The following is a 22,644-nucleotide window of genomic DNA, read 5'->3' on the forward strand; positions in this document are numbered from 1 at the left end:
GGGAGTTAAAGATCAGCCTAGGCAACATGGCGATTCTCCATCTCTACATAAAATAAAATTTAAAAAAATTAGCTAGGCATGGTGGCACACACTTATGGTTCCAGCTACTTAGGAGGTTGAGACAAGAGGATTACTTGGGCCCAGAAGGTTGAGGCTTTGGTGAGCCATGTTTGTGCCACTACACTCCAGCCTGGGTAAAGACCCTGTGTCAACAACAACAAAAAAAACAAGGCCAGGCTGGTGGCTCACACTTGTAATCCCAGCACTTTGGGAGGCCGAGGCCGGAGGATAGCTTGAGCCCGAGGAGTTCGAGACCAGCCTGGACAACATAGCAAGACCTCGTCTTTACAGAAAATAGAAAAAATTAGCTCGGCATGGTGGCACATGCCTTTAGTCCCAGCTACTTAGGAGGCTGAAATGGGAGGATTGCTTGAGCCTGGGAGGTCAAGGCTACAGTGAGATGAGATTGTGCCATGGTGCTCTAGCCTAGGTAATAGAACAATAACCTCTCTCAAAAAAATAAAAACAGACTGGGCATGGTGGCTCATGCCTGTACTGCCAGCACTTTGGGAGGCCGAGGCAGGTGGATCACCTGAGGTCAGGAGTTCGAGACCAGCCTGGCCAACATGGTGAAACCTTGTCTTTACTAAAAATACAAAAATTAGCCAGGCATGGTGGTGTGTGCCTGTGATCCCAGCTACTCGGGAGGCTGAGGCAGGAGAATTACTTGAACCCAAGAGGTGGAGGTTGCAGTGACTGAGATCATGCCACTGGACTCTAGCCTGAGTGACAGAGTGAGACTCTGTCTAATATAAATAAACAAACAAAATTTTAAAAATCTGATGGGCATGGTGGCTCATACCTGTAATCCCAGCACTTTGGGAGGCCAAGGCAGGCAGATCACTTGAGGTCAGGAGTTCGAGATGAACCTGGCCAACATGGTGAAACCCCGCCTCTACTAAAAACACAAAAATTAGCTGGGTGCGGTGGCACACACCTGTAGTCCCAGCTACTCTGGAGGCTGAAGCAGGAGAATCGCTTGAACCCTGGAGGAGGAGGAGGAGGTTGCAGTGAGCCTAGACGTGCTGGCCTGGGCAACAGAGCAAGACTCTGTCTAAAAAAAAAATACTTTAATAGTGCACCCACACAGCTGGCTGAGGTGGCTCATACCTGTATTCCAAGCACTCCAGGAGGCTGAAGCAGGAGGATCACTTGAGGCCAAGGAGTTCGAGACTAACCTGGGCAATGTAATGAGATCCTGTCTCTACAGAAAATTTAAATATTAATGGTTGGGCACAGTGACTTGCTCCTGTAATCCCAGCACTTTGGGAGGCTGAGGCAGGAGGATTGCTTGAACACAGGAGTTTGAGACCAGCCTGGGCAACATAGTGAGACCCCGCCTCAAAAAAAAAAAACAAAACCACAACACTGTTAGCTAGGCAAGGTGGTTTGCACCTGTAGTCCTAGCTACTGCGGAGGCTGAGGTGAGACAATTGCTTGAACCCAGAAGGTCGAGGTTGCAGTGAGCCATGATCACACCACTGTACTTCAGCCTGGGTGACAGAGCAAGACTCTGTCTCTTAAAAAAAAAAAATTAATTTTTAATGGCTGCGTGCAGTTGCTCGTGCCTGTAACCCCAACACTTTGGGAGGCCAAGGTGGGCAGATCACCTGAGGTCAGGAGTTTGAGACCAGCCTGACCAACATGACGAAACCCAGTCTCTACTAACAATACAATAATTAGTCAGCTGTGGTGGCATGCGCCTGTAATCCCAGCTACTCAGGAGGCTAAGGCAGGAGAATGACTTGCACCCAGAAGGTGGAGGTCACAGTGAGGTGAGATCACACCACTGCACTCCAACCTGGGTGACAGAGTGAGACTCTGTCTCAAAATATAAAAATAAAAATAAATAGTAAGCAAGATAGTTTTCATTTTAATGGAGTCTTCTTTTTAAATTAAATTGAGATATATTTGTTTTCTACTAGTTAAGTTCATTAAGAAAATGGAACTGTTATCTTCTTTTAAAATGGATCTGGCAGCTCTTTAACTAGTTTGTCTAACTCTGATTATCATTGCAACCTCTGCCAAACTAGTTCAAACTTCCATTGGCTTTGGCTTTGAATTTTGCAATATCTCCCTTAACCAGTCTTTCTGTTCCTGCTTTCCTCCATTTTCCACGGAGCAGACAGATTCATCTTTATTTTTTTTATTTTTAATGTTTTTGCCCTGGAGTATAGATTCAAGCTGTCCTGAATATATACTCCCAGATTCATATTTAGAAAATATCTCAGATTCTGCTATGCCCCCTAAAAATCATCTAGTGTGCCAGGTGTGGTGGCTCATGCCTATTATCTCCGCACTTTGGGAAGCCGAGGCAGGAGGATCGATTGAGCCCAGGATTTTGAAACCAGCCTGGGCAACATGATGAAACCTCATCTCTACAAAAAATACAAAAAATTAGCTGGGTGAGGTAGCATGCACCTGCAGTTCCAGCTACTTGAGAGGCTGAGGTGGGAAAATCACCTGAGCCCAGGAGTTTGAGGCTGCTGTGAGCCATGACTGCACCCCTGCACTCCAGCCTGGGTGACAGGGTGAGAATCTGTCTCAAAAAATATATGTATCATCCAATGATTTCTACTTTCACTTAGAATAAAGTCCAAACTTCTTCTTTTTTTTTGTTATACTTTAAGTTCTAGGGTACATGTGCACAATGTGCAGGTTTGGTACATATATATACATGTGCCATGTTGGTGTGCTGTACCCATTAACTCATCATTTACATTAGGTATATCTCCTAATGCTATCTCTCCCCGCCCCCCTCAAGTCCAAACTTCTTAATGCAGTCCTATAAGGCCCTCCACAATCTGGCCCTTCCCTTTTATGCTATTCTGTCCTTCATTGCTCTCTCTATAAGAAGGCTCTGATCTAGGCATTATCCCCATAACCATGTATATTTGTACATTTGTTGTCCTGACTCTGGGGCTAGAAAAGAATCGTCATGAAGGCAGGGGATTTCTTCCTTCTTGCTGTATCCCCAGTGGCTAGAGTAGACCTGGCACAAAAGAGGCACTCAGGTATTTCTTGAAAGAATGAATGAGTTCAAGCTAGTTCAGTTTGTTTAGACTTTCCTTGTTTTCCAGCCATTCCTCTCTGTCATAAAAATGGGATCATTTTTCGTTCTTTATTATTATTATTTTTTTGAGACAGGGTCTTGCTCCCACGCTGTTTGTTTCCCAGGCTGGAGTACAGTGGTGCCATCTCGGCTCACTGTAACCTCAGCCTCCTGAGTAGCTGGAATGACAGGCGTGCGCCACCATGTCTGGCTAATTTTTGTTGTTGTTGTTGTTGTTGTTGTTGTTGTTTTCTTAGTAGAGACAGGGTTTCACTATGTTGACGAGGCTGGTCAACCTCAAGTGATCCACCCACCTTGGCCTCCCAAAGGCTGGGATTATAGGTGTGAGCCACCATGCCTGGCCTGCTCTTTTTTCTTTTTTTTGAGACAGTCTCACCCTGTCATCCAGGCTGCAGTGCAGTAGTGCAGTCTCGGCTCATTACAGCGTCAGCCTCTTGGTTTCAAGTGATTCTCCTGCTTCAGCCTCCCAAGTAACTGGGATTATAGGCGCACGCCACCATGCCTGGCTAATTTTTGTATTTTTAGTAGAATACAAAAATATACCATGTTGGCCAGGCTGGTCTTGAACTCCTGACCTCAAGTGATCCACCCACCTTGGCCTCCTGAAGTGCTGGGATCACAGACATGCGCCACTGTGCCTGGCCTAAGATCATTTTAAAGCCATATTGCTAATCCCAGCACTCGTGAGGTCAAGGCAGGAGACTTGCTTGAGCCCAGGAGTTTGAGATTGACCTGGGCAACATAGTGAGACCCTGCCTCTACTTTTTTTTTTTTAACCTATTAAAAAAAAAAAAGCCACATTGCTTTCCATTCTGGTCTTTGTTGGAATGATATTTAAAGATTAAACTGTCCAGGTGCGGTGGCTCACGCCTGTAATCCCGCACTTTGGGAGGCTGAGGCGGGTGGATCACAAGGTCAGGAGTTCAACACCAGCCTAACTGACGTGGTGAAACAGGCTGGAGTGCAGTGGCATGATCTCGGCTCACTATAACCTCCACCTCCTGGGTTCAAGTGATTCTCTTGCCTCAGCCTCCCTAGTAGCTGTCTCTACTAAAAATACAAAAATTAGCTGGGCGTGGTGGTGCGCGACTATAATCCCAGCTACTCAGGAGGCTGAGGCAGAAAATCACTTGAACCCAGGAGACAGAGGTTGTGGTGAGCTGAGATCGTGCCACTGCACTCCAGCCTGGGCGACAGAGTGAGATTCCGTCTCAAAAAAAAAAAAAAAAAGATTAAACTGCTCCAGTTTCAATTATACTGTGTTTACTACCTAGGTAATATTCTATAGCCAAGGATATTCAAACACCCATTGTGGTGAAATGGATCTTTTCTGGGCCCACTTCTGATGCATGCAGGCTTTAATGCAAATTGCTTAATGAGTATTTAGTGCTTAGATAAAAGAAGTTAGGCTGTCTTTTGCAGAGAAAGCCGAAGTTCAAACATCCCTGGCCATAGAGTCCATTCTGCATAAAGAGTTCGTTCTGTACATACAGAGTCTTTTCTATATCATCCTCACATATGTATTGAAACCTATTCTCTGCTGCCTTTTTTTGCTGCACCAGTTGGTTACTAGTGTTGATCTCGGTTGAAGGAGAGGGATAGCTGAGCAATAGCTTTTGTTCTGCAGGCCACATCATCTGCATATGGGCAATGAAATTGTCCTCTGGAACAGTGTTTAGCTATTTCACCAAATGCTAAAGTTTTCCAGTTAAAAATGTAACTCCATAGTTACCCTCCTCCCCCCAGTGTATTCTAATTTCAATAACTTAGGAAGAGCCAACAAGTCTTCTTACTAAAGAAACATAAAAATGAGGAGTAAGTCTCTTTGCCACTTGAAGCAGGGGGTGTTTGTTATCAAGAAAAATAGCCAGTATGGGGTAGAGTGGTAATTGGAACCAGATAATGTTATTTCTGCTTCACGAATATTAGGAATTTGCTGTCATTTGAAACTAGATGTTCAAAAGATGTGATGAAAAGACAAATTTGTAGCCTGGATAAATCTAGATAATTTGTTCTATAGTGATGAATTATGTTTTCCATGGATGACCTACTTAGAAGCATGGAGTCTCAGAACTGTGGCATATTCTATTGAACTGGATTAGAAGGCCTTCTGTCCTTGCGGATAATTGTGGTCTTCCTTTTAGTTTTTATAGATTACTTCAATATTTCTCAGGCAAAATAGAATAGAGGCCATTAGTCGGTTGGCTAATAAAGGATAATTTTTGTGTCCTCCATATTAATAACATACTAAATGTTTGCATCAAATGTATTTATATTACATTTTATACATTTTATTATAAATTTTATTTGTAATTATTTGTTACAAATTTTATTATAAAATACAATGTTTTATATGCATTTGTCCTATAATTTTTATAATAAATATAAAGTTTAATTAGTACAATTTAAGAAGAGCTTGGGATTTTTGTCTCCTCATAAACAATCTTTATTTTCTGAAGCAGTTAAAAATACATAGTGTTTATATCATATTTGCCATTATTAAGATACCTTTTTGATTTTAAGCATATTTAAATAGTTTTAAGAATTTAATATTCTAAAATGTTTCGTTATCTTTAAGGCACTCTTATTTATTTCTCAGTTAAAATTAGCGTAGTCTGGGTGTGGTGGCTCATGCCTGTAATCTCAGCGCTTTGGGAGGCCAAGGCAGGTGAATCGCTTGAGCCCAGGAGTTCCAGACCAACCTGGGCAACAGAGTGAAATCTCGTCTCTAAAGTATATGTGTGTGTGTGCGTGTGCGTGTGTGTGTGTGTATATATATAAAGAGAGAGAGTGTGTATATGTGTGTGTGTGTCTTGCTTTGTTGCCCAGGCTGGAGTGCAGTGGCATGATCTTGGCTCACTGTAACCTCCACCTCCAGGGTTCAAGTGATTCTCTTGCCTCAGCCTCCCTAGTAGCTGGGATTATAGGCATGCGCCATCAGGCCTGGCTAATTTTTTGTATTTTTTTAGTAGAGATGGGTTTTGCCATGTTGGCCAACCTGGTCTTGAATTCCTGGCCTCAATTGATCCAGGGAGGCCTCAGCCTCCCAAAGTGCTGGTTATTACAGGTGTGAGCTACTGCACCTGGCCAAAACATTAATTTTTTTAAAAATAGCTTAAAAGTGGCTTTTACACTTGCTGCTTTATTATTCCTTTGATAGTCTCACATAGGGTTAGGTAGGCAGGCCCTAAGGAGAGCAAAAAGCCCTAGTTTAGATTCACTGAAGCATTTTTTAACCAAGTCACATTTGTCTGATCCTTTATTAAAGTAGCTGTTGTTTCACTGCCCTTCCAAAAGGAAATACAAAAATGATACTGATGAAAATGTGCTATTTTTTTTTCCCTAAATTGACTGTCATCTGTCTCTCTTGCTCCAATTTTGAACTTTTGCTGCTAATGAACTTTTTTTTTTTTCCCATGTATAAGAGGCAAGAAGACCTCTTTTCTAAATGGTCCGTATTTATTAGTACTCTGGTCAGAGAAATCCAAAGTCTACCATATTGGAGGTTTTCTGGATGCTTTATCATACTGGGCCAGGTTTGTGTGGGAGATAGGCCTACAGCTAGACCAGCAAAGGTGCCGAGAGAGGAACCCTGTCCTCCTACCTGGTACTTTGTGAGTGAGAGATACTGATACAGACAGTGGAAAGAATAGCTGGATGTCTCATTCTTATCAGGAAGATTGTACAGTTCTGTGATTTGGGATATGTCATAGGCATCAGAGTACAAAGTAGGAACTGAGGCCACCAGCCTCTCCCATTGAGTATCTTGCATTTAGAAGTCACTTGTGGGACTCTCAGTGAAAGTAGAGTTCCATGCCCAGTTGAAAGAGTCTAAGGGCTGAGGTGGAAGGGAGCTGTAGAAATCTGAAACCAGAGGAGAAAAAGCATAAGGATTGGGGGATGTTCTGGGGGAGGTGGGCACATTCTTCTTGGATGGAAGGTATCTAGTTTGGTTGCTTTGCTGATTGCTGCTGCTGCTTCAGTTTGAATCACCGGTTCCTAAACCAAACCGGGGAGTGGGGGAAGAGAGGAGATTGTGGTCTGTTCTTGGAGAAGGCATTCCAGGCTTCTCCTGAGTGAAAACAACCAGGTTATCATCTTCATGTCCTCTCCAATTCACCATGACACTGTGTTCTTTACTTTTAACTCTGGTAGGTTGAGTTTCAAAGCTAGTTTCTCCTGAAAATTTCTATCTGGGAACATGGTCTGGCTAAACAGAACTTCCTAAGCTCTTCATACTGTTGGCGGGTGAATTAAATATGTTCTTGATGCTTTCTCCATATTGCTGTAGTCCCACCTTCTTGGAGGCTAAGGTGGGAGGATCACTTGAACCTGGGAGGTTGAGGCTGCAGTGAGCCAAGACTGCACCACTGCACTCCAGCTTAGATGACAGAGTGAAACTGGGACTATCTGGATCCTGTGGTGGTATCACCTTCATGTTGGAATCATTCCTGTTGATGAAAGGGTCTGGCTGGGGATTCTCTGTGGCCATTCTGTTCATCATGGTTTCTGAAATCTGTCATGAATCCCCTTAGACGAACCATTTTCAGTCCTGCGTGGTATGTCTCTCTCTCAATGAACTTTTTTAAAAAAGGAAATCACGGCCTGGCGCAGTGCCTCGTGCCTGTAATCCCAGCACTTTGGGAGGCCGAGGCGGGCAGATCACGAGGTCAGGAGTTCAAGACCAGCCTGGCCAACACAGTGAAACCCCATACCTACTAAAAATACAAAAAATTAGCTGGGCATGGTGGTGGGCGGCTGTAATCCCAGCTACACGGGAGGCTGAGGCAGGAGAATTGCTTGAACCCGGGAGGTGGAGGTTGCAGTGAGCCGAGATCACGCCATTGCACTCCAGCCTGCGCGACAGTGCAAGACTCTGACTCAAAAAAAAAAAAAAAAAAAAAAAGGAAATCACTCTTGGATTTTAATATGGAAGAGATTCATGTTCTTTGATTTTTAAAAGGTCTTTTATTGTACAATTACTTCACAAACTAGATGGTATTTTTTATAATGTACTGAGTGCTGAATTACCTCAAATTCTTTTCTAGATGAAGCAGGATGTGAACACATTTTTTTAAATCACACTTTAAAAGATAGTGACTGATATAAATAAACAGAATTGCACCCACTCTTTGTTACTACTGTGTTGTGTGTCTGTATGTTCAAGCATGAGTAAAGCTACTTGATTGTTGTTGCCTTTACGACTGCCAAAGTGTTTTCTTTCCTGTCTCTGAGGCCTGCCCTGCTGGAATAGACCTGGTGGCAGGTTTGTATTTTGGCAGGAGCCTGCTGCTACACAGGCAGCCAGAACTGCCCTTCAGACTAATGAGCAGAGCTGTGAAGAAATCTGAATTTCCTCATAATGTTTGTTGTCTGTTCTGAAAGTATCACTGCAGATATAGGGAGTCCATGGGAAAAGCAGAAGGGAACTGCGACTGGGAAAAAGGTTGTTCTAATGAGTTTTAAGAAGAGATGAGGGTCTTTTCTCTCTTGGACCTTCAGGCCCCCACGTGGGTTTCTAGCAAGCAAATTTTTCATTTATTTTCTCTTATAAAGCCTTTTAAAATAAATTTCCACTCCTGCTCTGAAAAAAAAAAAAGAAGAGAGTTGAGGAAGAATGGATGAGTTTTAAGGGCCATGGTGAGGGAGGGAACTTCAAAGGGAACAAAACATATCTTGAAAGCCTGGGCTGGGCGTGGTGGCTTATGCCTGTAATCCCAGCACTTTGGGAGACCGAGGTGGGTGGATCACAAGGTCAGGAGATGGAGACCATCCTGGCTAACACGGTGAAACCCCGACTCTACTAAAAATACAAAATAAATAAATAAATAAATTAACCGGGTGTGATGGCGGGCGCCTGTGGTCCCAGCTACTCGGGAGGCTGAGGCGGGAGAATGGCGTGAACCCGGGAGGCAGAGCGTGCAGTGAACCGAGATTGCACCAGTGCACTCCAGCCTGCGTGACAGAGCAAGACTCTGTCTCAAAAAAAAAAAAAAAGCCTGAATTTTGCTAAGAAATCCTGTGTGATTGGGATTAAGGAACAAGTGCTTTTTTGGAAACCAGTAGACTTTCAGTGTTTGGGGATCGGCTTAATTTTGATCACATTATTTATCTTTTTTTTTTTTTTTCTTTTTGAGACAGGGCCTCACCCTGTTGTCCAGGCTGGAGTGCAGTGGTGTGATCATGGCTCACTGTAGCTTCGACTTCCTGGGCTCAGGTGATTCTCCCATCTCAACCTTCCAGATACCTGAATATAGGCATGCATCGCCATGCCTGGCTAAGTTTTAAATTTTTTGTAGAGATGGAGTTTCACCGTGTTGTCCAGGCTGGTCTAGAACTCCTGGGCTCGAGTGATGTGCCTGCCTCAGCCTCCCAGCGTGCTGGGATTACAGGCGAGAGCCACCTCACTTGGCCTGTTTAACGTTTTTTGAACTGTGGACTAAAAGGTAGATTTTTTTTTCTTTCTGAAACTGGTGAGGGCCTTAGAGTGCTAGAACATGAGCAAAATTTTAAAAAGATAATTCTGAAAAGGGGATTATGAGAAGAATCAGGGTCTTAAGCGTATTAAGTAGGCACATTTCTTAAGGACCTAGAGTGGGACTGAATTATTGAATGTCAGCTTCATTTTTGCCATCCTTAATATAGTAGATGAAGGATGAGAATATAGAGATATTTAACATATCCAGGTAGCTGGGCTCTGTGGCTCATGCCTATAATGCCAGCACTTTGGGAGGCCAATGCAGGAGAATAACTTGAGGCCAGAAGTTTGAGACCAGTCTGGGAAACGTAATGAGAACCTATCTGTACAAACAATTTTTAAAATTAGCTGGGTATGGTGGCATGCACCTGTAGTCTCAGCTACTTGGGAAGCTGAGGCAAGAGGATCACTTGAACCCAGGAGTTCAAAGCTGCAGTGAGCTGTGATCATGCAACTGTACTCTTGCCTGCACAATACAGTGAGACTTCGTCTCTAAAAAAAAAAAAAAAGAAAACAGGCCAGGCACAATGGTTCATGCCTGTAACCCCAGCACTTGAGAGGCCAAGGCAAGAGACTCACTTGAGCTCAGGGGTTTGAGGCCAGCCTGGGCAACATAGGGAGACCCCATCTCTATAAGAAATTAAAAAAAAAAAAATTGGCTGGGTGCAGTGGCTCATGCTTGTAAACCTGGTACTTTGGGAGGCTGAGGTGGGTGGATCACTTGAGGTCAGGAGTTCGAGGCCAGCCTGGCCAACATGGAGAAACCCTGTCTTTACTAAAAATACAAAAAAATTAGCTGGGCATGGTGGCACATGCCTGTAATCTCAGCTACTCGGGAGGCTGAGGTAGGATAATTGCTTGAACCTGGGAGGCAGAGGTTGCAGTAAGCCGAGATTGTGCCATGCACTGCGGCCTGGACAACAGAACAAGATCCTGTCTCAAAAAAGAAAAGAAAAAGAAAAACAGAAGTATGGTAAGTCAGGGACTATCTTTCTGTGTTGCTAGCATTAAATACATTTTCTTTCTTCCTTTTTTTTTTTTTTTTTTTTTAAAGTTTTGGTTGCCAGGGAGGATCCTAACACATTAAAAAAAATTTTTTTTGAGACAAGGTCTCACTCTGTTGCCCCAGCTGGAGTGCAGTGACTCAATCATGGCTCACTGCAGCTTCGACTTCCCAGGCTCCAGGGATCCTCCCACCTTAGCCTCCCAAATACCTGAGACTATGGGTGTGCACCACCATGCCTGGCTAATGTTTTATTTTCTGTAGACATAGGGTCTCACTTTGTTGTTCAGGCTAATCTTGAACTCTTGGGCTCAAGTGATTCTCCCACCTCAGCTGCCCAAACTGCTGGGATTACAGACATGAGCCACTGCATCTGGTCTAAGTGTGTTTTTAACTTATATTTTCAACTTGTGATGGGTTTATGGGGAAGAAATCCCATCATAAGTGAAGGAGCATCTGTGTTTTGCTTCCGTCGTGCATAATCATCTGGAATCAGGATGAACTACTATGAATCTTGACAGGAATACTACCTTGAGCTAGCTGACGGTTTGGGGTTGCTGGAACCTTAAGCAAGGGCAGGATGAATGTAGTTATTTAAGGAAAAAGGGTTATGAAGTGTTGCACGTAAGTTGGCAAGACCTGAAAATTCCGGGACCCAATATTGGCTTGGTGAGTTTTACTTTGTTCTTGTAGCTAGACGAATGTTTCTGCCAAATCACTTTCCCACACACAGTTAAAACAGATACAGTTTGCAGATCTCTCTGCCATTTCTAGGGTACTATATCTTACCTAGTGTTGTGTGAATGTGTGTTTTGAGACAGGGTCTCACTGTGTCACCCAGCCTGGACCAGCCTGGTGTGCAGTGGTGTGATCATGGCTCACTGCAGCCTCAACCTCCTGGGCTCAGGTGATCCTCCTACCTCAGCCTCCCAAGTAGCTGCAACTACAAGCACACGCCACCACGCCTGGCTAATTTTTAAAATTATTTTTAGTAGAGACGGGGTCTCGCTGTGTTGCCCAGGCTGGTTTTGAACTCCTGGGCTCAAGTGATCCCCTCACCTCAGCCTCCCAAAGTGCTGGGATTATGGGCATGAGCTGCCATGCCTAGCCCTTAATGTTAATGTGCACTTTTTCTCATGTTACAGACCAGTTTTCTAGGTGTGCTCCATGGAAGTTTAAGCATATGCTGTAAGCATTTAGATAACATCTAGTCCACCTATCCCCACCTTTTCTTTTGTTAACTGATTTAACTGGTGAGAAAAATTGAGGCCCAGAGAGTTGTAACTCAGGATCATACTGTAATGGCAAAAACCGGTTCCTGAATCCAGATTTTCTGACCCAGGCCAGTGCTCATTTTAACATCTTTAATTCAAACTGATCATCATCATGACATTTACCATTTGTGTACTTAATGTGTGCCAGGTCTTGTGCTAAGCATTATATAGCTGTCATCTTGATTAATGCTCTTAACAATTCTACGAGGCCGGTCAGTACTTTATAGATGAATAAACAGGCTTGATGACTTGCCTGAGGAAGCACAGCAAGTAAGTGCTGGAACTAAGATTTCAGCCCAATTCTGTCTAGTTCCAAAGCCTGTGTTCTTTTTTCTTCTTTTCTTTTTTGATTAAATATTTATGTAAAAGGTAATAAAGAATAATATGACAAATACCCAACACCCAGTTTAAGAAATAAAGTATTACCAATCATTTGAAGCTCCCTTCCCATTACATTGTCCTCTCTTTCCCTCCGAAGTAATCATCCACTTTCCTGAGTTTCAAATTTGTTCTCCTAACCACCAAGCTATACAGCTGCATTTATTAAGTGCCATGGGAGCTGGAGCTACTGTTAATCAACAGTAAATAAGAAAGACATGTTTTCTGCCCTTGAGGAGTTTCCTATGGGTGATAATGAAATATTTGTTTCTTAGTCTTTCTGGAGATCTTCAGTAGCTGGCAGGAAATGTCACATTTTCATCAAGGAGGTTTAAGAAGTCCTTCAGGAGATCACTGGTGATATGTTGGGAGGTTGCCTAGATATTACACACATGAATCAGAGTTAAGAATACATGTGTTGGCTGGGCGCAGTGGCTCATGCCTGTAGGGGACGCAATGCAATTTCGGCTCACTGCAACCTCTGCCTCCCGGTTTCAAACGATTCTCCTGCCTCAGCCTCCCTAGTAGCTGGGACTACAAGCGCATGCCACCACGCCCAGCTAATTTTTGTATTTTTAGTAGAGATGGGGTTTCACCTTGTTGGCCAGGATGGTCTCTATCTCTTGACCTCATGATCTGTCCACCTTAGCCTCCCAAAGTGCTGGGATTACAGGCGTGAATATTTTAGCTGTAAGTTCTTTTGATAAATACAGAGCTCACATACCCTCTGAGTTCCAACACCAATTTTCCTATACCAACTGAGTGTCATACAATTCAATTCAATTCTAATGATGGCAGTGGCAGCCATCCGGAGTGGCCGTTGGCTGCAGCAGGGAGGCGCAGGCGGTGGCAGCAGGAGCAGCTGCTGGAGCAGCAGTGGTGGCGGTGGGACCCCTGTGCTCTGCATCCCTGAGGCAACTGAGTGCACCATTCCCACCTCTCATGGCTGGGCAGGACCTGCTTCCAGGCCCGGAGCCTCCACTGTGGCCTCAACCTGTCCCCCGACTGTGTCTCAGGAGCCCATGAGCACTCTGCTGAAGGTGCAGCTGGGACTCGTGGGGCCAGCCTCAAGATCATCGGGTTCGTTTGTGCGGCGTTGGCCGGGGCTGCCATACCACCTTTACCTCATCTGCTGCTGTTGCAGGGGAAATGTGGAGAGGAGAGGTGCAGTCCCCAGAGCCCACCCCTGGGAGCCCCCTGGAGCCTGATACCCTAAGAGCCACCATGATGGGGCCGGGCCGAGTCACCCACTGGCAGGGGAGCAGTCTGGTCAGGCACGGAGGGGTGGGCAGAGAGGGGCCCCGAGGTGGAGCTGGGCCCTGAGCGGTGCCGCGCTGCGTGGAGCTGGCAGGAGCTGGAAGCAGGCAGAAGCCCCACCTCCCAGTCGCAGCTGCAGCTGCCCAGCCGTGGCTGTGGACCCAGGCATCTCTGCAGTCTCAGGGGCCTGGGAAGCCTGTGGACTTGGAGGTGTCTGCTCTTGCTGCCTGGCCTCTTCTTGCTCCTGGCACCCATTCTGATCTCAGAGTGAGGTTGGGGCCAAGCCTAGGTGCTGTTGCAGCCTGGCCGGATGTGCGCATGCTTGGGGCAGTGGTGACATGCCAGACCCCTGCCACTTTGGCCCCCTCCAGACTTTGGGCACTGGCGAGCATGGGAGGGAGGCTGAGGGCAGCTTGGCGCAGGCCTGCAGGTACCCCTTGGCACTGTCTTGGCACCTTGAATGCCAGCAGGAAGCAGACAGGCTCCTGGGCAGAAGGGGGCAGGTCCGCCCCTTCAGGCTGGGGACGGTCTGAAGCCCAGGGGCTGGGCTGCTGATCCCGCAGACCAGTGTGGGAACCTGTGGCGCGGGTCCTCCCATGGCTTCCCATGGACCAATCGGCACACTCTTCCTCCCCTCTGAGGCCCATAAAAAGCCCCCCCGGACTCTGCCAGACCAAAAGAGAGACGATGGGATGACCTGCTTACAGAGAGGAACTACCCTCTCTGCTGAGAGCTGAACATTCTTCGGGACAACATGCTAGGCAGAGAGGAGCTATCCTCTCTGCTGAGAACTGAACACTTGTTGGGACACCCTGGCTACAGAGAGGCTACTCACTGTAGGTTTCCTCTGAGCTGTTCTGTTGCTCAGTAAAGCTCCTGTTTGTCTTACTCACGCTCCACTTGTCTGTTACTTCATTATTCCCAGATGCAGGACAAGAACTCAGGACCTGCCGAATGGTGGGGCTAAAAGAGCTGTAACACAAACAGGGCTGAAATATGCCCCTTGCTTGCTACCTTGAGAACGTAGAGAAGGAGAGAAGAGCTGCAGCCCTTCAGGGAGCCTGGATCTGGGATCTCCCTTAGCCAGGGCTGTGACATCCTCTTTGGGGCCCTGTGGTTCCTGAAGTTGCCAAGCTTCTGGGCACCACTGTGTTCTCCATTGCAGCTGTGGAAGCTGCTTGTGGTGCGCCTGGTCCACCTGCAGCCTTGCAGGGAGGTGGTGCCCAAGCTGGCACCTGGAGCTGCCCACCTCGCAGCAGCAGCCGGCATGCCTGGCTGTGCACAGTGGTCAGACCCCTTGCTTGTTCACACACCTCTCACCACTTTGTGCCTGGCTCACCTTTGGCAGGCATGGGATCCAGGCTGGTCGTGTGAGTTGAGCACAGCCTGCAAGGCTGAGTGGGTGGAACGAGCCCAGTGGACCAGAGCAAAACTTGGGCAAAGGCACCACTGGCCACAGAAGTTTCCAGTTGGTGAAATGACACCCCAGGGATCCTGTAACACTGACACCACCCAGAGTTAGCTTCAGATCCACTATAGTTGCCCAGTGGGTTCTTCTGCCTGCTACACAGACAGACCAATTCACTGAGACCACAGTATTGTAGGAAAGAAATAACTTAATTAACACAAGGCTGGCCATGCAGGAGAACTAGATGTATCACTCAAATTAGTCTCCCAGAAGGCTCAGAGGTTTGGGTTTTTCAAGGATAGTTTGGTGGGCAGGGGGCTAGAGAATGGAGGGTGTTTTGACTGGTTGAGGATTAAATCATAGGGATGCGGAAAACGTTCCTCATGTGCTCAGTCAGCCACTGATTAGGGGCCACAGGATCGATTGAGTCACAAGTTGTGGGTCCTGGTAGAGTCAGTCCTTCACCAGAAATGCAAAAAAAATCTCAGAATGCCATTTGTAGGCTCTGCTATAGTGATGTTATTCACAGGAGTCACTGGGGAAGTTACAAATCTCCTGACCTCCGGAACAATGGTTGGTTATTGTTTACACCTATATCTTAGCAGAATTCAGGTCCCTCACATAATCCTAACCTTGTGGCCTTTCATTAGTTTTACAAAGGTGGTTTAGTTTTAGGAAGTGCTGTTATCATTCTTGCTTTAAGATTAAACAGTAAACTTAAATTCCTCTCAAGGTTATCTTGGCCTATTCCCAGGAATGACCAAGGACAGCTTGGAGGTTAGAAGCAAGATGGAGGCCGGGCGCGGTGGCTCACGCCTGTAATCCCAGCACTTTGGGAGGCCAAGGCGGGCAGATCACGAGGTCAGGAGATCTAGCCCATCCTGGCTAACACAGTGAAACCCTGTCTCTACTAAAAATACAAAAAATTAGCCGGGCGTGTGGTGGGCACCTGTAATCCCAGCTGCTCGGGAGGCTGAGGCAGGAGAATGGCGTGAACTGGGGAGGCAGAGCTTGCAGTGAGCTGAGATCGCGCCATTGCACTCCAGCCTGGGCGACAGAGCGAGACTCCATCTCAAAAAAAGAAAAAGAAAAAAAAAAAAAAGAAGCAAGATGGAGTCAACTATGTCAGATTTCTCTTACTGCCATTCATAATTTTACAAAGGCAGTTTCACCACCAGTTAAAGAGCTAAGTTCCCAACAACATTGCTCTTACTTTAGCAGTGTGCACTTTGGCCTGACCAACTACAAATTCAGGGCTTCCTACTGCCCCTCAGACTAGAGCGCGTCACAAAACTCGGGAAAGTGCTATATTCACAATTATACAAATGAACAACCAGATTGAAGAGGTATGTGGGGAAAGGTCTGGAAGGGTCCTGAGCTCAGGAGCTTCTTTCCCTGTAGGGTCAGTGTGCACCACCTTCCTGGTACATTGACCTGTTCACTAACCAGGAAGCACTCCTGATCTTTGATGTTCAGAGTTTTTATATGGGTTTTCAGTAGGTAGACGCGATTAAGTCATTGGCCACGTGCTTGACTCCAGGTCTTTCCCCATTGGAGGTTTTGGGATGGGGCTGAGAGTTCTGACCCTCTAATCATGTAGTTGGTTTTTCTGGTGAAAACCCTGCTAGCATGCTCTGTTGCCTCCTTCTCCCCACATGAGTCACCTCATTAGGATGAACTCAAGTATGGTTGAAAGGGACTCATTATTCATAATAAAAGACACTCCTATCATTCAGGAAATTCCAAAGGATTCTGATGCTCTGTGCCAGGAGCTGGGGACAAAGACCAGATGTATTCTATGTTATATCACACCCTCCTTTATATTATTTGAAATTTTAACATTTTATTTTTTACTAAAAACAAATTGAACAAAGTAATTTTAGCATATGTTTATATTTTAACTGCTTCAGCAGTTACCTGTTTTTCCCAGTTCTCCGGTTGCTGTTAAGAAAATATTTGAATGGTAATTCCAGAATCTCCAGGTGGTGGGACTAATTTCCTTAGTGATGATGCTGAAAATACAGCAGTACTGCTGTGCTTGGGCCAGGTAAAGTCAAATCAGATGATTCAGTCTGGTTGATGTGCTAGAGGGCCTTTTCCCATTCATGTAAAATTGGAAAATTTTGTTCACTATCCAAGTGTTTCCAAATATTTGGTTATTGTGTCAACGTAGACTCATAAGTATATATCTTGGGTATAAATTTAAGTTATGATTTAATAGGAATGTGGCACAGAAGTAGTTCAAAGGAGGAAGTGGAGGAAATAAGAGCTATAGGTAGAATTTGAACCATCCTTGAAAGGTAATTATTGATAACATTTGGAAAAGTAGAGGGGAGAGCAGGAATGATGTTTAGATGAGGGAAACTGTGAGGTGGGCAGGATTTATCGTGGCTTGTTTGGACTTATACAATGCAGAATGGCCTTATTTGAGCAAAGTGAGTGGGGGATAGTGGGAAATGAGATTAGATAGTTGAGCTAGGGATAGACTATGATATTCAAAGGCCAGTAGAATGATTTCATTTTGATGTGGTAGATAATTGAGAGTCAAAGAAAGTGTTTGGTCAGGTGAGTTAGAAAATGAAAAGAGCGTGTAAGAAACATGGACCAGCATTTGTATTGTTGGTAGATTAATGAGGAGAGAGACTGGAGAAAGGGATAGGAAATATGGGACTGGGAGATTTTTCAGTGAAAGTACCATAATTAGGGAAATAGGGGAACAGCGAGGGAAGGAAAGAATATTAAAAATGTCAAAGGAAAATTTGACAGATCTTGACTGCTAAATGCAGAGGAATGATGAATCGGAGATGGTACATTTAAAAAATTTTTCTTTTTATCCAGATATGTGAAAAGAATGTTAGCCAAGGCTGGGCATAGTGGCTCACACCTGGTAATCCCAGCACTTTGGGAGGCCGAGGTGGGCAGATCACAAGGTCAAGAGTTCGAGACCAGCCTGGCCAATATGGTAAAATCCTGTCTCTACTAAAAGTACAAAAAGTAGCCGGTGTGGTGGTGTGCACCTGTAATCCCAGCTACTTGGGAGGCTGAGGCAGGAGAATCACTTGAACCTGGGAGGCAGAGGTTGCAATAAGCTGAGATTGTGCCATTGCACTCCAGTCTAGGCGACAGAGCAAGACTCCATCTTAAAGAAAAAGAAAGGGAAAAAAAAAAAAAGAATGTTAACTATATTGGTGATAACTATCTAAATCTGTTACAATGTAATGTAAAAGTAGAGAGGACCTAGTGGCCATGATCAGTGGTATCCCCAGGATCAAGAATAGTGCCTGGCTTATAGAATTGCTCAAGAAGTATTTATCAAAAGATGAAAGAATGCATTTAACCTGTCAACTTTGGGGTAAATTTTAGTTGTCATCTTTAACATCCCAATTTTTTTTTTTTTTTTTTTTTTTTTGACGGCGTCTCACTTTGTCGCCAGGCTGGAGTGCAGTGGTGTGATCTTGGCTACTACAGCCTCCACCTCCCAGGTTCAAGCGATTCTCCTGCCTCAGCCTCCCAAGCAGCTGGGACTACAGGCGTGTGCCACCATGCCCAGCTAATTTGTATTTTTAATAGAGATGGGGTTTCACCATGTTGACCAGGATGGTCTTGATCTCTTGACCTCATGATCTGCCTGCCTTGGCCTCCCAAAGTGCTGGGATTATGGGCTTGAGCCACCGGGCCCAGCCTAACATCCCAATTTTTAGTACCAAAAATGGACTTTAAAAATAATACTTATTGAGGCTGGGTGTGGTGGCTCACACCTGTAGTTCCAGCACTTTGGGAGGTTGAGGCAGGTAGATGGCTTGAGCCCAGGAATTCAAGACCAGCCTGGGCAACATAGTGAAACCCTGTCTCTACTAAAAATACAGAAAATTAGCCAGGTATAGTAGTGCACACTTGTAGTCCTAGCTACCCAGGAGGCTGAGGTGGGAGGATCATTTGAGCCTGGAAGGTCAAAACTACAGTGAGCTGTGATGATGCAATTGCACTTCAACCTGGGTGACAGAGTGAGACCCTGTCTCAAAAATAAATAAATAAGCTGGACATGGTGGCTCACACCTGTAATCCCAGCACTTAGGGAGGCCGAGGCGGGTGGATCACTTCAGGCCAGGAGTTCAAGACCAGCCTGGCCAACATGGTGAAACTCCCTCTCTACTAACAACAACAACAACAACAACAAAAACAAAAACAACAATACAAAAATTAGCCAGGCATGGTGGCACACACCTGTAATCCTAGCTACTTGGGAGGCTGAGGCACAAGAATGGCTTGAACCTGGGAGGTGGAAGTTGCAGTGAACCAAGATCGTGCCGCTACACTCCAGCCTGAGTGATCGAGAGAGACCCTGTCTGAAAAAAAAAAAAAAAAAAAAGTTACTGATCTTTTCTAGTTACAAAAATTTTGTGTTGGTTTTTCAAGATAACCGCTGTTAGTATAATATATTCATCCAGGGTTTTTTCTATGCACAAACATATTTATCTTTAAAATGGGATCATATTGCACATGTTGACTTATACCTGCATAAGTTTCATTTTTAGAAATGAAATGGAACTTCAGCCTCCAAATAATGACAAACCATAAAATAATAGGATAATACAGGAGTCTGTTAGTCTGTACTCATATATAAATAAATAAACAGGCATACTTCAGAGATACTGTGAGTTTGGTTCTACACTGCCACAGTAAAGTGGCTTACAAATTTTTTTGGTTTCCCAGTGCATATAAAAGTTATGTTTACAGGCTGGGTGCAGTGGTGCATGCCTGTAATCCCAGCACTTTGGGATGCCAAGATGGGCAGATCTCCTGAGACCAGGAGTTCAAGAGCTGCATGGCCAACAAGGTGAAACCCCATCTCTACTAAAAATACAAAAAAATTTAGCCAGACGTAGTGGCACATGCTTGGAATCCCAATCACTCAAGTGGCTGAGGCATGAAAATTCCTTGAATCTGGGTGGCAGAGGTTGCAGTGAGCCAAGATTGTGCCACTGCACTCCAGCTTGGGTGACAGAGCGAGACTCTATCTTAAAAAAAAAAAAAAAAGTTATATTCATACTATGCGTAGTCTGTTAAGTATGTAATATAATGTCTAAAAAATGTACATACCTTAATTAAAAAATACTTGATTGTCAAAAAATGCTAATGATTATCTGAGCCTTCAATGAGTTGTAACCTTTTTGCTGGTGGAGAGTCTTGCCTCAGGGTTGATGGCTGCTGACTTTAGGGTGGTGATTGCTGAAGGCTGGGGTGACTGTGGCAGTTTCTTAAAATAAGACAACTATGATGTTTGCTGCATCGATTGACTCTTCCTTTCACTAAAGGTTTCTCTGTAGCATGTGATGCCATTTAATAGCATTTTACCCACAGCGGAACTTCTTTCAGAATTGGAGTCAGTCCCCTCAAACCCTACTGCTGCTTTATCAACTAAGTTTGTAATATTCCAAGTCATTTGTTGTCATTTCAGTATTGCTCACAGCATCTTCACCACTAGATTCTGTCTCAAGAAACCACATTCTTTGCTCATCCATAATAAACTCTTAATCTGTTCAAGTTTTATTATGAGATTGCAGTAGTTTAATCACATTTTTAGGCTTCACTTCTAATTCTAGCTCTTTTCTTGCTATTTCCACCATATCTGCAATTCCTTCATTGAGGTCTTGAATCCCTCAAAGTCATGTGAGGGTTGGAACCAACTTCTTCCAGACCCCTGATAATGTTACTTTGATCTCCTCCCATGAATCATGAATGTTCTTAATGGCATCTAGAATAGTGAATTATTTCCAGAAGGTTTTTAGTTTACTTTGCCCACGTCCATCAGAGGAATCACTGTCTATGGCAGCTATATATAGGCTTACAAAATGTAAATAGTAAGCCTAAATAATAAGTCTTGAAAGTTATAATTACTCCTTGAACCATGGACGGCAGACCGGATGTCTTGTTAGCAGGCACAAAAATAATCTCGTACGTCTCCATCAGTGCTCTTGTGTGAACAGGTGTATTGTCAGTGAGCAGTAATATTTTGAAAGGAGTCTTTTTTTTGAGGAGTTGGTCTCAGTAGTAGGCTTAAAATATTCAGTAAACCATTTTGTAAACAGATGTGTTGTCATCCAGGCTTTGTTATTCCATTTATAGAGTGCAGGCAGAATAGATTGAGCATAATTTTTTTTTTTTTTTTTTGAGTTGAAGTCTCGCTGTGTTGCCCGGGCTGGAGTGCAATGGTGCAATCTCGGCTCACTGCAAACTCCGCCTCATGGGTTCATGCCATTCTCCTGCCTCAGCCTCCTGAGTAGCTGGGACTACAGGCGCCTGCCACAACGCCCGGTTAATTTTTGTATTTTTAGTGGAGCCTCCTGAGTAACTGAGATTACAGGTGTGAGCCACCATGCCCGGCCAGATTGAGCATAATTTTTAAGGGCTCTAGGATTTTCAGAATGGCAAATGACCACTGGCTTCAACCTGCATTAGCCCCTAACAAGAGTCAGCCTATCCGTTTAAGCTTTGAAACCAGGCGTTGATGTCTGCTCTCTAGCTATTGATGGCATCTTCTTCTGATATAAGGCTGTTTCATCTACACTGAAAATCTTGGTTGGGTCCTATAATACCAGCAACTTGGGAGACCAAGACAGGAGGATTGCTTGAGACCAGGAGTTTAAGATCATCTTGGGCAACATGGTGAGACCCTGTCCCCACAAAGAATTAAAAAATTCACTGGATGTGGCGGCGTGGCCTGTAGTACTAGCTATTCAGGAGTCTAAGGCAGGAGGATTGCTTGAGCCCAAGAGTTCGAGGCTACAGTGAGCTATGATCATCCCACTATGCTCCAACCTAGGTGACAGAGACCCCCATCTCAAAGGAAAACAAAGGAAAAGTGCACACACACACACTCTCTCTCACATACACACGCATATATTTTTTCCTTCAGACAGAGTTTCACCCTGTCACCCCAGCTGGAGTACAATGGTAGGATCGTGGAGCACTGTGTTCTCCAACTCCTGTGCTCAAGCAGTCCTCCCGCCTCAGCCTCCCAAATAACTGGGACTACAAGTGTGTGCCACCACACCTGGCTAATTTTTTTAAAACTGTTTTGTAGAGACAGGGTCTCACTATGTTACCTAGGCTGGTCTGGAACTCCTGGCCTCAAAGAGTCCTCCTACTTCAGCCTCACAAAGTGCTGGGATTACAGGCATGAGCCGCTGCACCAGACATGTGTGTGTGTATATATATATATACACACACACACACACAAAATATATAAAATATTTATATATAAAAATATATTTATTTATATATATTATATATATAAGCCTCATAAATTATTCTGATGCATGGCTTTAGGGGTCACCATTCCCTTTTGATGTTAAGTATGGCACAATAAAGAGAAAGCATTGACTTGACCATCAGGAGATGGGTTATTCTCTTAAATCTGCAACTAATCTTTTAGTGAGACTTGGAGAAAATGACTGTCCTAGATCCCAGGTTCTTTATCTGAAAATTTTCTGGGGAGCTGAATAAACTGACATTGCTAACTAGATTCTAGCGGTTCTATGATGATGGATTCATGGACATCATCAGAACTCTGTGAAATGTGACCTGTGGTCAGCCATTTGAAAAAGGCCCAAACCTTACATAAGTCAATTGAAAAGGCCTGTAGAAATCAGAGCTAGAAGACACCTGTTAAATCATCTAATCTATCCCTCTATCAGCGGTACTCAGTTGTTC

The 22,644-nt window shown here is 44.6% G+C and overlaps 1 protein-coding gene and 1 pseudogene across 7 annotated transcripts in view; one reads left to right on the top strand and one right to left on the bottom strand.

The window, feature by feature from the left end:
• The window catches only part of RHOT1 (ras homolog family member T1), a 112,248-nt gene that overhangs the window by 5,215 nt on the left and 84,389 nt on the right, over nt 1–22,644 (top strand). The window lies entirely within an intron of this gene.
• On the bottom strand, nt 5,576–7,122 carry LOC140708761 (arginine-fifty homeobox-like; annotated as a pseudogene).

Source organism: Chlorocebus sabaeus, chromosome 16, assembly GCF_047675955.1.
Source record: "Chlorocebus sabaeus isolate Y175 chromosome 16, mChlSab1.0.hap1, whole genome shotgun sequence".
Classification (NCBI taxonomy): Eukaryota; Metazoa; Chordata; class Mammalia; order Primates; family Cercopithecidae; genus Chlorocebus; species Chlorocebus sabaeus.